Below are 13,398 nucleotides of genomic sequence, written 5' to 3' on the forward strand. Positions count from 1 at the left end.
TCATCCGAGAGACATCATTTTGTAAGCCCACTTGTAAGAGATGAGTTTGGTATCTCTTGGTCTTGGCACTAATTCTCAAGTTTGATTTTGTTCCACGGCTATAATTTCTTCCTCCATCGCTTTCTACCAAGCTGAGTTTTCTGATGCTTTTTCATGTCTCTGGCTCATTAACTTCGTCTTCTATAGTAAATATATCGACATACTTTGGATTTGGCTTCTGGATTCTTTCTGAACGTCTAATTCATTAAGGTGTCATTTCTTTTACACTAGATTTTCTTGGTTGAATTACATCTTGCTCACCAACATTAGTGTCACTTGAATCTCCAGGCACATCAGCACTTAAGCAAATGTGTGCAATTTGCTCCCCGTCTTATGTGGAATTTCTTCAATTTGCTCCCCCATCTTCCGTGGAAGAATTTCTTCAATTTTCTCTCCGGTCAAAAGAATTTCTTCAATTTGCTCAAGGTCTAGTAATACTTCCTTCTCTAAGGGTCACCTCGCTTCCATTGCACCACTCTGATCGTCAATCATATGGTTTGAGCATCCTGAATCAATGATCCAATAATTCTCATAATTGATATGGTCTCCATCATCGCCATGAGTGCTTGTTCATCTTCTTCTTTGGCATACAGTACCTCTACTCTGATACCACTTATTGACTTCTGGCAATTGAGAGGAAAACAGACGTAGTAAAGACGGCTGAAGAAAATAACGAAAAACATAGGGAGAGAATATTTGCGTTGAAGACCCCGTCGATTTCATTTCTCATTAGTTGAGATATTTAAATAAAAAATTACATCTAAAATAGAAAGATGTGGGAAACTTAATTCAGGCGCTTCCACTCGTGTACTTCCCACTCACTTTAATTGTGTGGGTTTTGTTGTAAATTGTCATAAGGTCCCATTCATTAGGACTGATTAGTCCTATTCTTTGGGACTTTAAGTTTGTTTATGCTGGTATTTTTAAGTTCAACCATGATTGTAAAGGTTATATAATGTCATGCTTAGAATTAATAAAATAGCACTTGAGATCCAATTGTTTATGTTCTCTACTCTAACAATCTGCTGCTTAACTTATCAAGTTTTGTGTGTCACATTATATTTCTTGAGTGACATATTGGTGAGAGTCTTTGTAGTGTGATAGTGAGGTATTCACTTGTAACACTTTGTTTATTAGTGATTGGTTGCTACCCGTGGATGTAGGGGAACTTCTTCTCTCCGAACCACGTAAATATCTTGGTGTCTCTTTGTGTAATTCCGTTCATTGGTGTTGTGAGTACATTTTTTTCGCTTTCGGTGCACAACAAGTGGTATCAGAGCCTGATTGTGGTATTTGGGGTATTTGGGGTATTGTGAAAGTTTTGGCCTCATTGGCCGCTAGACGTGCTCACAATCATGCTTATTTTCTTGAAAATTAATTTTCAAGAATGGTGCTTTTTAGTTACATCCAGATTAATTATTGCAAATGGCAGAATCATCTGGAATTAAATCACGGTGTAGATCGAGATTGTTGAGTTCCAATCTCAAAGTAGAGAAATTTGATGGAACCAATAATTTTGGTGTTTGGCGAGGCGAAGTTAGCGATTTGCTGGTCATGCAAGATTTTGATGCTTCTCTCCAAGAGGAGATGCTTGCAGACATGACAGACGCCGAGTGGACGAAATTAAATCGACAAGCTTGTGGAATTAGTAGATCCTGTCTTGGCAAGGATCAGAAATATCCATTTATGAAGGATACATGGCGAAAGAACTATGAGACAAGCTTGAGGCGAAATATATGGCGAAAGAACTATGGGACAAGCTTGAGGCGAAATATATGAAGAAGAGTGTGGAAAATAAACACTATTTGAAGAAGAAACTCTTCCGTTTTGACTACAAGAAATGTATTTCAATGGCTGAGCATTTGGATGATTTTAACAAAATCATCACTGATTTGCTCAATCTAGATGTTACAATTAATGACGAAGACAAGGCGTTGTTGTTGTTGAATTCTTTGCTGGAATCCTACGAGTTTTTAGTAACCACCCTACTACATGGACTCACTGATCTTGTTTTTGAAGATGTTTCAAATGCCTTAATGAATAATGAGGTGCGAAAGAAGGAAAAGAAGACATATCAAGACTCTAGCACAAATGTTCTCACTGCTCGTGGAAGGACTTCTACTTGGAAAAAGAGTGAACGTGGAAAGTCTCGATCAAAGTCGAGAGGTAGATCTGATAATTGGAGAAAACTTGATAAAAATGAGTGTGCATATTGTCGATAGAAAGGCCATTGGAAGAAACATTGCCCGATCTTAAAAGAGAAGGGGTCGAAGTCCAACGTGGTTAGAGATGACGACACGGATACAGATAATGCCTTGACGATCTCTTTATCAGTCTACCAAACCAGTGAATGGATTCTTGATTCTGGGTGCTCCTATCATATGTGTCCCAACAGAGAGATGTTTTTGGACTTCAAAGAGTTCAATGGTGGAGTTGTCTATATGGGCAATGATAGTACTTGCAAGATGATGGGAATCGGCTCAGTACAAATCAAGATGTTTGATGGGGTTATACGAAAACTCAATGATGTGAGGTATGTCCCTGACTTAAGAAAAATTTGATTTCCCTTGGCGTTTTGGATGCGAGTGGTTATCGCATCATTTTGGAAGGAGGGAATTTGAAAGTAGCTCGTGGAGCTTTGGTGGCAATTAAAAGAACTTGAAGAGGTAGCATATACTACCTCAATGGAACCACAATAATTGGGCATGCTGCTGTGGCAAATTTGAAAGAACAAGACGTATCGAAATTATGACACATGAGACTTGGGCATGCTGGTGAGAAGGCACTTCAGACATTGGTGAACCAAGGAGTCCTTAAGGGTGCCACAACTGTTAAAATTGATTTATGTGAACCTTGTATATTTGGTAAACAAAAAAATGTGAAGTTTGGTACAGCTATACACCAAACAAAGGGCATTTTGGATTATGTTCACACTGATGTATGGGGTCCCATGAAGAATGTCTCATTGGGAGGAAAGAGGTGTTTGTCACCTTTATTGATGACTACTCGAGGAGAGTTTGGATGTATCCCACGAGGCACAAAAACGAGGTTCTCTAAATCTTCCTAGAGTGGAAGAAAATGGTAGAGAATCAGACGGACAAGAAAATCCTGAGATCAGACAATGGTGGAGAATATACTTATGATCCATTCCTTAAAGTATGCTGAGATGAAGGGATTGTTTGACACTTCACTGTTCCTGGTAAGCCACAACAAAATAGAGTTGCTGAGAGAATGAACCAGACATTAATAGAGAAGGTTCGATGCATATTGTCTCAAGCAGGATTGAGTAAGTCATTTTGGGCTGAGTCTCTCAGTTATGCAGTTCACTTGGGTGAATCGTTTACCTGTTTCTGGAAATAGTGGGAAAACTCCGCTTCAGGTATGGTCAGGTACTACTGTTAGTGATTATGATAAATTGCATGTGTTTGGGTGTCCTGCTTATTATCATGTGACAGACTCAAAGCTGGATCCTAGACCAAAGATGTAAAGGGCTATAGGTTATGGTGTCCAGAAACAAGTAAGATTGTTCATAGTCGAGATGTGACATTCGATGAGTCTGGAATGTTTTTGCAGAAAATTGAAAATAATGACGAGGCATTGAAGCAGGTGGAGAAGGTGGTGTTCTCTCCTAATATGGTTGCTCCTACTAAAGAACCTATTGATCAGGTAGATAATAACTCTGATGTCTTACAACAGTAGGAGCAAAGCCTTGTAAATGAAAGAGTGGAGAAACCTGAGTCCGTCGCCAGGAATAGACCACGAAGGGAAATTCGAAAACCTGCAAGGTTTGATGATACGATAACATATGCTTTCCCTTTGGTTGATGGAGTTCCCAACAACTACAAAGATGCTATCCAGAGCCCACATAGATTGCACTGGCAAGAGGCTATGAATCAGGAGATAGCATCATTAGAGATAAATCAAACTTGGATTTGGTACAACTTCCAAAAGGTAAGAACGAAATTGGTTGTAAATGGGTTTTTGCAAAAAAAGAAGATTCTTCTGGTATACATTATAAGGCTCGACTTGTGGCTAAAGACTATGCACAAAAAGAAGGTATTGATTACAATGAATTNGAGAAGGTTCGATGCATATTGTCTCAAGCAGGATTGAGTAAGTCATTTTGGGCTGAGTCTCTCAGTTATGCAGTTCACTTGGGTGAATCGTTTACCTGTTTCTGGAAATAGTGGGAAAACTCCGCTTCAGGTATGGTCAGGTACTACTGTTAGTGATTATGATAAATTGCATGTGTTTGGGTGTCCTGCTTATTATCATGTGACAGACTCAAAGCTGGATCCTAGACCAAAGATGTAAAGGGCTATAGGTTATGGTGTCCAGAAACAAGTAAGATTGTTCATAGTCGAGATGTGACATTCGATGAGTCTGGAATGTTTTTGCAGAAAATTGAAAATAATGACGAGGCATTGAAGCAGGTGGAGAAGGTGGTGTTCTCTCCTAATATGGTTGCTCCTACTAAAGAACCTATTGATCAGGTAGATAATAACTCTGATGTCTTACAACAGTAGGAGCAAAGCCTTGTAAATGAAAGAGTGGAGAAACCTGAGTCCGTCGCCAGGAATAGACCACGAAGGGAAATTCGAAAACCTGCAAGGTTTGATGATACGATAACATATGCTTTCCCTTTGGTTGATGGAGTTCCCAACAACTACAAAGATGCTATCCAGAGCCCACATAGATTGCACTGGCAAGAGGCTATGAATCAGGAGATAGCATCATTAGAGATAAATCAAACTTGGATTTGGTACAACTTCCAAAAGGTAAGAACGAAATTGGTTGTAAATGGGTTTTTGCAAAAAAAGAAGATTCTTCTGGTATACATTATAAGGCTCGACTTGTGGCTAAAGACTATGCACAAAAAGAAGGTATTGATTACAATGAATTTTTCTCACCTGTGGTAAAACATTCTTCCATTCGAATTTTGTTGGCTTTGGTTGCTCAATTTAATCTTGAGCTTGTACAACTCGATGTAAAAACTGCTTTTTTGCATGGAGATTTTTAAGAAGAAATATATATGGCGCAACCAGTTAGTTTTCGAGTAGTTGGACAGCAACATTTGGTATGCAAATTGAACAAATCTTTATNCCTGCTTATTATCATGTGACAGACTCAAAGCTGGATCCTAGACCAAAGATGNATAAAAAGTTTGATCATTTCATGGTAGAGCATATGTATACTCATAGTCAATTTGATCATTGTGTGTATTATCGGTGTCTTGATGATTGATCGTTTATCTATTTGCTCTTATATGTTGATGATATGTTAATTGCTCCAAAGAGACAGGTGGAGATTGATAAGCTCAAAGATCAGCTTTCTAAAACATTTGAAATGAAAGACTTAGGCAATGCAAAGAAAATACGTGGAATGGAGATAGAGTGAGATCGGAAAAAAGGTACCGTCTGGTTGACTCAATCTCAATATCTAAACAAGGTATTGACAAGATTTAGTTTGAATAATTCAACAAAACTGGNCGAAGGGAAATTCGAAAACCTGCAAGGTTTGATGATACGATAACATATGCTTTCCCTTTGGTTGATGGAGTTCCCAACAACTACAAAGATGCTATCCAGAGCCCACATAGATTGCACTGGCAAGAGGCTATGAATCAGGAGATAGCATCATTAGAGATAAATCAAACTTGGATTTGGTACAACTTCCAAAAGGTAAGAACGAAATTGGTTGTAAATGGGTTTTTGCAAAAAAAGAAGATTCTTCTGGTATACATTATAAGGCTCGACTTGTGGCTAAAGACTATGCACAAAAAGAAGGTATTGATTACAATGAAATTTTCTCACCTGTGGTAAAACATTCTTCCATTCGAATTTTGTTGGCTTTGGTTGCTCAATTTAATCTTGAGCTTGTACAACTCGATGTAAAAACTGCTTTTTTGCATGGAGATTTTTAAGAAGAAATATATATGGCGCAACCAGTTAGTTTTCGAGTAGTTGGACAGCAACATTTGGTATGCAAATTGAACAAATCTTTATATGGGCTGAAGCAATCTCCTCGCCAATGGTATAAAAAGTTTGATCATTTCATGGTAGAGCATATGTATACTCATAGTCAATTTGATCATTGTGTGTATTATCGGTGTCTTGATGATTGATCGTTTATCTATTTGCTCTTATATGTTGATGATATGTTAATTGCTCCAAAGAGACAGGTGGAGATTGATAAGCTCAAAGATCAGCTTTCTAAAACATTTGAAATGAAAGACTTAGGCAATGCAAAGAAAATACGTGGAATGGAGATAGAGTGAGATCGGAAAAAAGGTACCGTCTGGTTGACTCAATCTCAATATCTAAACAAGGTATTGACAAGATTTAGTTTGAATAATTCAACAAAACTGGTTGGTACTCCACTTGCTCCTCATTTCAAACTTAGTGCTTCCATGTGTCTAAGTTCTGACGATGACAAAAGGTATATGGACAATATTCCTTATACAAATGTTGTTAGTGCTTTGATGTATGCTATGGTATGTACTCGACCTGATCTTTCACACGCAGTAAGCATGGTGAGTCGTTATATGCATAATCCTAGTAAAGAGCATTGGCAGACTGTCAAATGGATTCTTAGGTACATTCTTGGTACTATTGATGTTGGTATTAAGTTTCAAAAATAAGAAATGTTTAATCTTGACAACCTTGTAGTTGGTTATGTGGCTTCTGATTATGCTAGTGATTTGGATAAGCGACGGTAACGAAAAAAAAAAAAAAGGTCGTTGGCAGAACCGAAAACTCACTCGCACACGACCCACAAAGGGCAGCCGAAGGCTAGGATGCCACAGAACTCGACCCTGACCTTCAGCCACCCCAAAACGACCTGCAAAGAACAAAAAATAGAGAAAAACGAAGAGGAACAAAAAAATTCGACGAAACTCCGGCGAGGCAAAACCATATGAAATCGACGTCAAAACCTCCATTTTACGCAACAAAAGTAATCCCAGAACCTTTTACACACATTAGGGGTAGATTTAGACGAATCCTATATGTTGAACACCGTCGGCAAGGGAGACGGAATGTCGGATTTCTAAACTTCTCCAGATCCGGGAGTGTGAGGCCTTTACAAACCAGATCTGTACGAAAAATGGGGTCAGGGGAAGAAGAGACTCAGGAACGGAGGAAAAAGAAGGGAAAAAGGACGTCGAAACAACGTTAACGAGGAGAGAGAAAAGTCGCCGGAAAAACACGCAGGCAACCGGGTGAAGAAGACGAAGTCCGACCCAAGGGCCAGATCCCACAACCCGAACCGAACAATCACCTTAGGTCAGCCCAGTATCCGACAGTAACCGCGGCCCAATCGCTTCAGCCCAAAACACGTAAGCCCAGTTACTGCCCAACCCAATAGCCTCGACCCAAGACCCGCAAGCCTAGTCCAACGCCGACACGCCCAGCCTAGCCCACCTGCATTTTTCCTTCAGCCAAGCCGGCCTGTCACCCGCGAACAACCCGTCACCCGCGAGCGATCCGATAACCCGCGCCTCGACCCAAGACCCCTGCACACGTGTTGCCCTTTGATTGTGCCACGTGACACATCTGCAGCGCGGTGTCACGATCCTATATTCTTGACCGTGCGGCGTCGTGATCTATACNCGGCTTTGTGGCTTCGTCGGACCTTAGGCGAGGTTTGTCTTCGCCAATCGAACATCGCTTGTGCGGAATCCAAGCTTGTCCAACCACACACGCCGCCTGTGCGTGTATGTCCAATCATCTGCGACACATCCGACTTGCCTCTATGCTAGGCCAACTCGTTCGGCTCGACCTTGCCTCTATTCGGGCCAAGGTCTCTTAATACAACGTCGCCTCTCGTCTTGCCATCTCGATCCCCATCGACGGGGTCCGTATGTCTTGACGCCATCCCGAGTCTCGGGATGTCGTCGGCCATCATAACTCGTTCAGTCGTGCCATCGAGAATGGGCCCGCGTGTCGTTCATCTCATCGGGACTTCCCGAACATCCATCCATCCGGGTTCTATCGAGGCATAGGCCCTCCCGTGCCCATGCCGAGTCATTTACGGATACCGTACCGGATAGCGGGTGTATGTAGCAACCTCCAACACGCGGGCTAGGGCGCAATACCGGCACACCCGTGCCGTCCGGTACTGTCCTTCAAAAACCCATTTCAAAGGAAGTCGCCCGAGACACTCGTCTCGGCACGCTCGCCCACACTGTGACACACGTATGTGCCACAGGGTAGCTCACTTAGGCCACAGGGCCCAGGGGTGGTGGAGAGCTAACACCATGGTACCCCCTATAGTACATTTTGAGCCATTTTCATTCTACCAGGAGTAGACATGATTTTCGTGAGGTGTCATACGGTGTCGTGCATTGTCCGTCCAATGTCCGATTGACACCAAACTTGGCGAGCATTCATATTTCATATGGACGGACTTAACTCCCGAACCGCATGCCCAAATTTCTTTCGAAACCCAGACTTTTGAGGTTAAGGCCCGGGGCCCTACCCGGCCCTTCAACAAGCCTATCTTGTCCTTCATGTCTATGCTGATGTTTCTGTTATGCTTGTGTCTCAACATGTCTTCAATGCCCACTTTGCGTGGTGGTGTGTTGGATGATGCATCGTCCTCCTCGATCGCATCATGGCATTCTCCTACGTTGGCCCGCATATGGCCGGATGGGCGTCTCTTGAGGGACGCCCCTTTGCTTGTCATGGCGTGAGGGTCACAACCTACTCTCTTCGTAGTAAGGTTGTGACACGCGGCTCCCCTCGGCTCCGGCGACTCAATCGGCTCGGTGGCGGCTTCTCGGCTCTGGTAGCTTATTCAGCTTGGGAAACCTATTTCCAGCCCATTTGTCACTGTTCCGACCCACCCAGACTTAGTTTTGGCCCTGTTTAAGGTAAAATAGATCATTTTAAAGTCGTATTTCACAAATTCAAGTTGGGAATTAATTATGTTTGCGAAATACTAACGAAAGTGACGAATGAACCAATAGGAACCAACCACCAACGGAAGCGTAGAACATTCACGAGGAGTTAGGAGCTTACGTTATATTCTAGGGAGTACTTCGGCTAAGGCCTCCCAAGTAAGTGGCTCACCCGTCGTAGCTTACGCATTATTTGTTGTATGTTGGCACGTGTCCGTGGATTTGCACGTGGCATTAAATTGTATGCTAGTTTAATGTGCTTAAGTACGTACTCATGTGAACGTGAATGTATGCTATGTATGCTGCTTAGTTTGATGTGATATGTTATGCATGTGACGATATGTGGTTCCTGAATGATTATGACATGATTGTATGAAATATTTGAATGTAAACAGCATGAATTGTATGACATGAAACACGGTAAACTGTTTGGAATCATAACCCTGACAGGAATATGTATGAAATGTAAATTGAAAATGAGAATGACATGAAGCATGGAACGTGACAGGGGGTATGTTCATTAATGATAAATGTAGAAGTAGGGGGACCTCATGCCTTATGTGTGTTCATGCATCTGGGGGATACCCCTATCCCATCACGAGGGTACGGACGCGTACATTCAATGGCAGGACAACGATCGTTATGCTTTGCATAGTGCTACCGTGACGGTTACTAGTTTTAACGGGTCCCAGCATAAGGGACTCCCAGAGTATGCCCACCGGATAAGGAAAGTGGCCCAGCGGTGTGCGAACTAGCTGGTGAGCCCATACTCGCACGTATGGACTGTGTGTAGAGTATATGGTACATGTCCACGATTACCCGTTAGGACATCACCGTAGGAAAAACGAAACGAAACGAAATGAAACGAAACAAAACAAAAGATAGGTCCCATCATTTCATTGCATGTGATTGTTGCATAACCCTGATACGGGGTCACTTACTGAGTATTCTAGAAATACTCAAGCCTCGTGCTACTTTACTTTTTCAAATAAGAGCAAGGCACCCATGTGACATCGACGGCGGCATCGTACACCCCGGGATCGTGACACATGCATAGGGTAGTTGTTTTTCCATTTCATAGTCTAGGTTGAATTCGGTTTGCATCATTAGTAAGGTTAGTATAGGTTGAATTGTATTTGCAAGCATTATTGAAATAAAGAAAAAATGAACAAAACCGAAATGAAGAAAAAATGAACATGCATAGGGTAGTTGTTTTTCCATTTCATAGTCTAGGGTAGTTCTCTTTCATGAGGTAATAAAAGGCGAGTGTAAGTTGCATTTATGAACGGGGCCCATTTAATGTATATTCCGCATTTCAAGGTATAGTAATGACCTTAGATTAAATAGGTAAAATTTAGGGTCGTTACAGCGACGATCTACTACGGGTTATTTATTTACTATGGCTGGTGGACTTGTTTGTTGGCGTTCAACATTGCAGTCTACTGTTGCATTGTCTACCACCGAATCAAAGTATATGGCAGTAACGGAAGCTTTTAAAGAAGCTATTTGTATGCATGGTTTGATCAATGACTTGGGTATTTTGCAGGAACATATAGATGTATTTTGTGATAGCCAGAGTGCTATTTGTTTGTCGAAAAAATCAAGTCCATCATGTTCGTACTAAACATATTGATGTCCGTTTTCACTTTATTCGAGAAATTATTAGTGAAGGGGACATCCGTTTATTAAAAATTGGAACTGCTGATAACCCTACTGATATGTTAACAAAGGTGATCGCTCGTGAAAAGTTCTGGCATTGTTTGGATTTCATCAACGTCGGAAGAAAGGAGTAGTCTGTTGACGTAGTAGCAACCAAATCAGTTATCAACTTGGAGATCTTATGACAAGGTGGAGATTATTGTAAATTGTCATAAGGTCCTATTCTTTAGGACTGATTAGTCCTATTCTTTGTGACTTTAAGTTTCTTTCTCTAATATTTTTAGGTTCAACCATGATTGTAAAGGCAGAAGGGAATGAACTCTTCACCCACGTAGCGGAAGCATTGGACCGTTTTGATTTTTTATTAAGAATTAAAACAAAGCAATAAATAGAAGAGTAAGAACTCTACCTTTGTAGAAACCCTAGCTTGCAAGACTCCTCGAAGTATTCCAACCATGCAGAAGTTCTTCAATATTCCACAAGATCTTCCTTACTATGACTCGAACACAAGGTCAAGGCTTGTGGGAGCCTCTTGAAAGAAAATCCCAAAGGGATTGGAGAGAGAGTTTCGAGAATTCTCTCGNCGTTCAACATTGCAGTCTACTGTTGCATTGTCTACCACCGAATCAAAGTATATGGCAGTAACGGAAGCTTTTAAAGAAGCTATTTGTATGCATGGTTTGATCAATGACTTGGGTATTTTGCAGGAACATATAGATGTATTTTGTGATAGCCAGAGTGCTATTTGTTTGTCGAAAAAATCAAGTCCATCATGTTCGTACTAAACATATTGATGTCCGTTTTCACTTTATTCGAGAAATTATTAGTGAAGGGGACATCCGTTTATTAAAAATTGGAACTGCTGATAACCCTACTGATATGTTAACAAAGGTGATCGCTCGTGAAAAGTTCTGGCATTGTTTGGATTTCATCAACGTCGGAAGAAAGGAGTAGTCTGTTGACGTAGTAGCAACCAAATCAGTTATCAACTTGGAGATCTTATGACAAGGTGGAGATTATTGTAAATTGTCATAAGGTCCTATTCTTTAGGACTGATTAGTCCTATTCTTTGTGACTTTAAGTTTCTTTCTCTAATATTTTTAGGTTCAACCATGATTGTAAAGGCAGAAGGGAATGAACTCTTCACCCACGTAGCGGAAGCATTGGACCGTTTTGATTTTTTATTAAGAATTAAAACAAAGCAATAAATAGAAGAGTAAGAACTCTACCTTTGTAGAAACCCTAGCTTGCAAGACTCCTCGAAGTATTCCAACCATGCAGAAGTTCTTCAATATTCCACAAGATCTTCCTTACTATGACTCGAACACAAGGTCAAGGCTTGTGGGAGCCTCTTGAAAGAAAATCCCAAAGGGATTGGAGAGAGAGTTTCGAGAATTCTCTCGGAGATGTAATTTCATTCTCCAGAGAAAGTGGGAGAGATTGAAGGACAAGCCCTCACAGGCAGGAGTTCATAACTCACTCAGGATTAAGATCGAGTCGCATATGATCATCATATGAAATATTAATCTTCTCAATTAACGAATTTATAAAGAGAGATTAAATATTTCTTGGTCCAGTCTCATACAAACTCATTGTATAGGATACCCCCACTTACATGTCTCCACATGAATGATTTGGATCAAATCATTTGTAACGATTACAAAGTGGGCCATATCAATAGGGTTACTAGGATAAGGCACCCAACCTTATCCATATACTATAGACTCTTTAGGTTATTACTTGAACACGATCCTCTTGTATGTCAACCACATACTGTTCAAGATTACATTAGTAACCTTGGATTTTCATACAATGGATAACAATTAAATTACAAATAAAATAATATAAATTATTGTTAAAAACTAAATAATTAATTACGAGGCTTTAGGGCATAAATCCCAACAAAAACTATATAATGTGATGCTTAGAATTAATAAAATAGCACTTGAGATCCAATTGTTTATGTTCTTCACTCTAACAATCTACTGCTTAACTTATCAAGTTTTGTGTGTCATATTGTATTTCTTGAGTGACATATTGGTGAGAGTCTTTGTAGTGTGATAGTGAGGTATTCACTTGTAACACTTTGTTTATTAGTGATTGGTTGCTACCCGTGGATGTAGGGGAACTTCTTCTCTCCAAACCACGTAAATATCTTGGTGTCTCTTTGTGTAATTCCGTTCATTGGTGTTGTGAGTACATTTGTTCCGCTTTCGGCGCACAACAGATTTAAAATTACTAAAAAAAAATAGTTAACTAAATTAGGGATCACTCTTACTGAAACATAGAGATTTATCTAACAGGTAGGGATTTATCTAACATCCTCCTCCATCTTGCTTTCGACAGATTTCTTTCTTGGACCAACAATCGCTGAACATGTGGCCCTTCTTCCTGCAATTGTAGTAAATGCCCTCAAATTTTTTCCTTAGAGAACTTTGGTTGTCATTCTTTTGAGTTCTCCCAGGTTGTGCAGTTCCTCAGTGACTTCTTCTTTTGTCACCATTGTATCCACGTTTGGTAGACGACCTATTATTGCTCCGACTTTCACTTGTATAGAGTGCTTTTCTTCCCCCTTCAATATGATGTCTTCTATTTGTTTAGTCATAGCTTCTTGGTTGGCTAACAAATTTTCGAACTCTACAAGTGATGGTTGAGTGGGCCATCCTTGTATAGCAATAATAAACCTTTTATATTCTGGTCGCAATCCGTGGATTATATAATCCTCTTCATTCGAGATTCTACAATGGCGGACTTCGGGTCTAGTTCAGTAATCTCCCGACAGATCGACTTGACCTTGTGGA

The sequence above is a fragment of the Cucurbita pepo genome, chromosome LG13 (genome assembly GCF_002806865.2).
Source record: "Cucurbita pepo subsp. pepo cultivar mu-cu-16 chromosome LG13, ASM280686v2, whole genome shotgun sequence".
Taxonomy (NCBI): domain Eukaryota; kingdom Viridiplantae; phylum Streptophyta; class Magnoliopsida; order Cucurbitales; family Cucurbitaceae; genus Cucurbita; species Cucurbita pepo.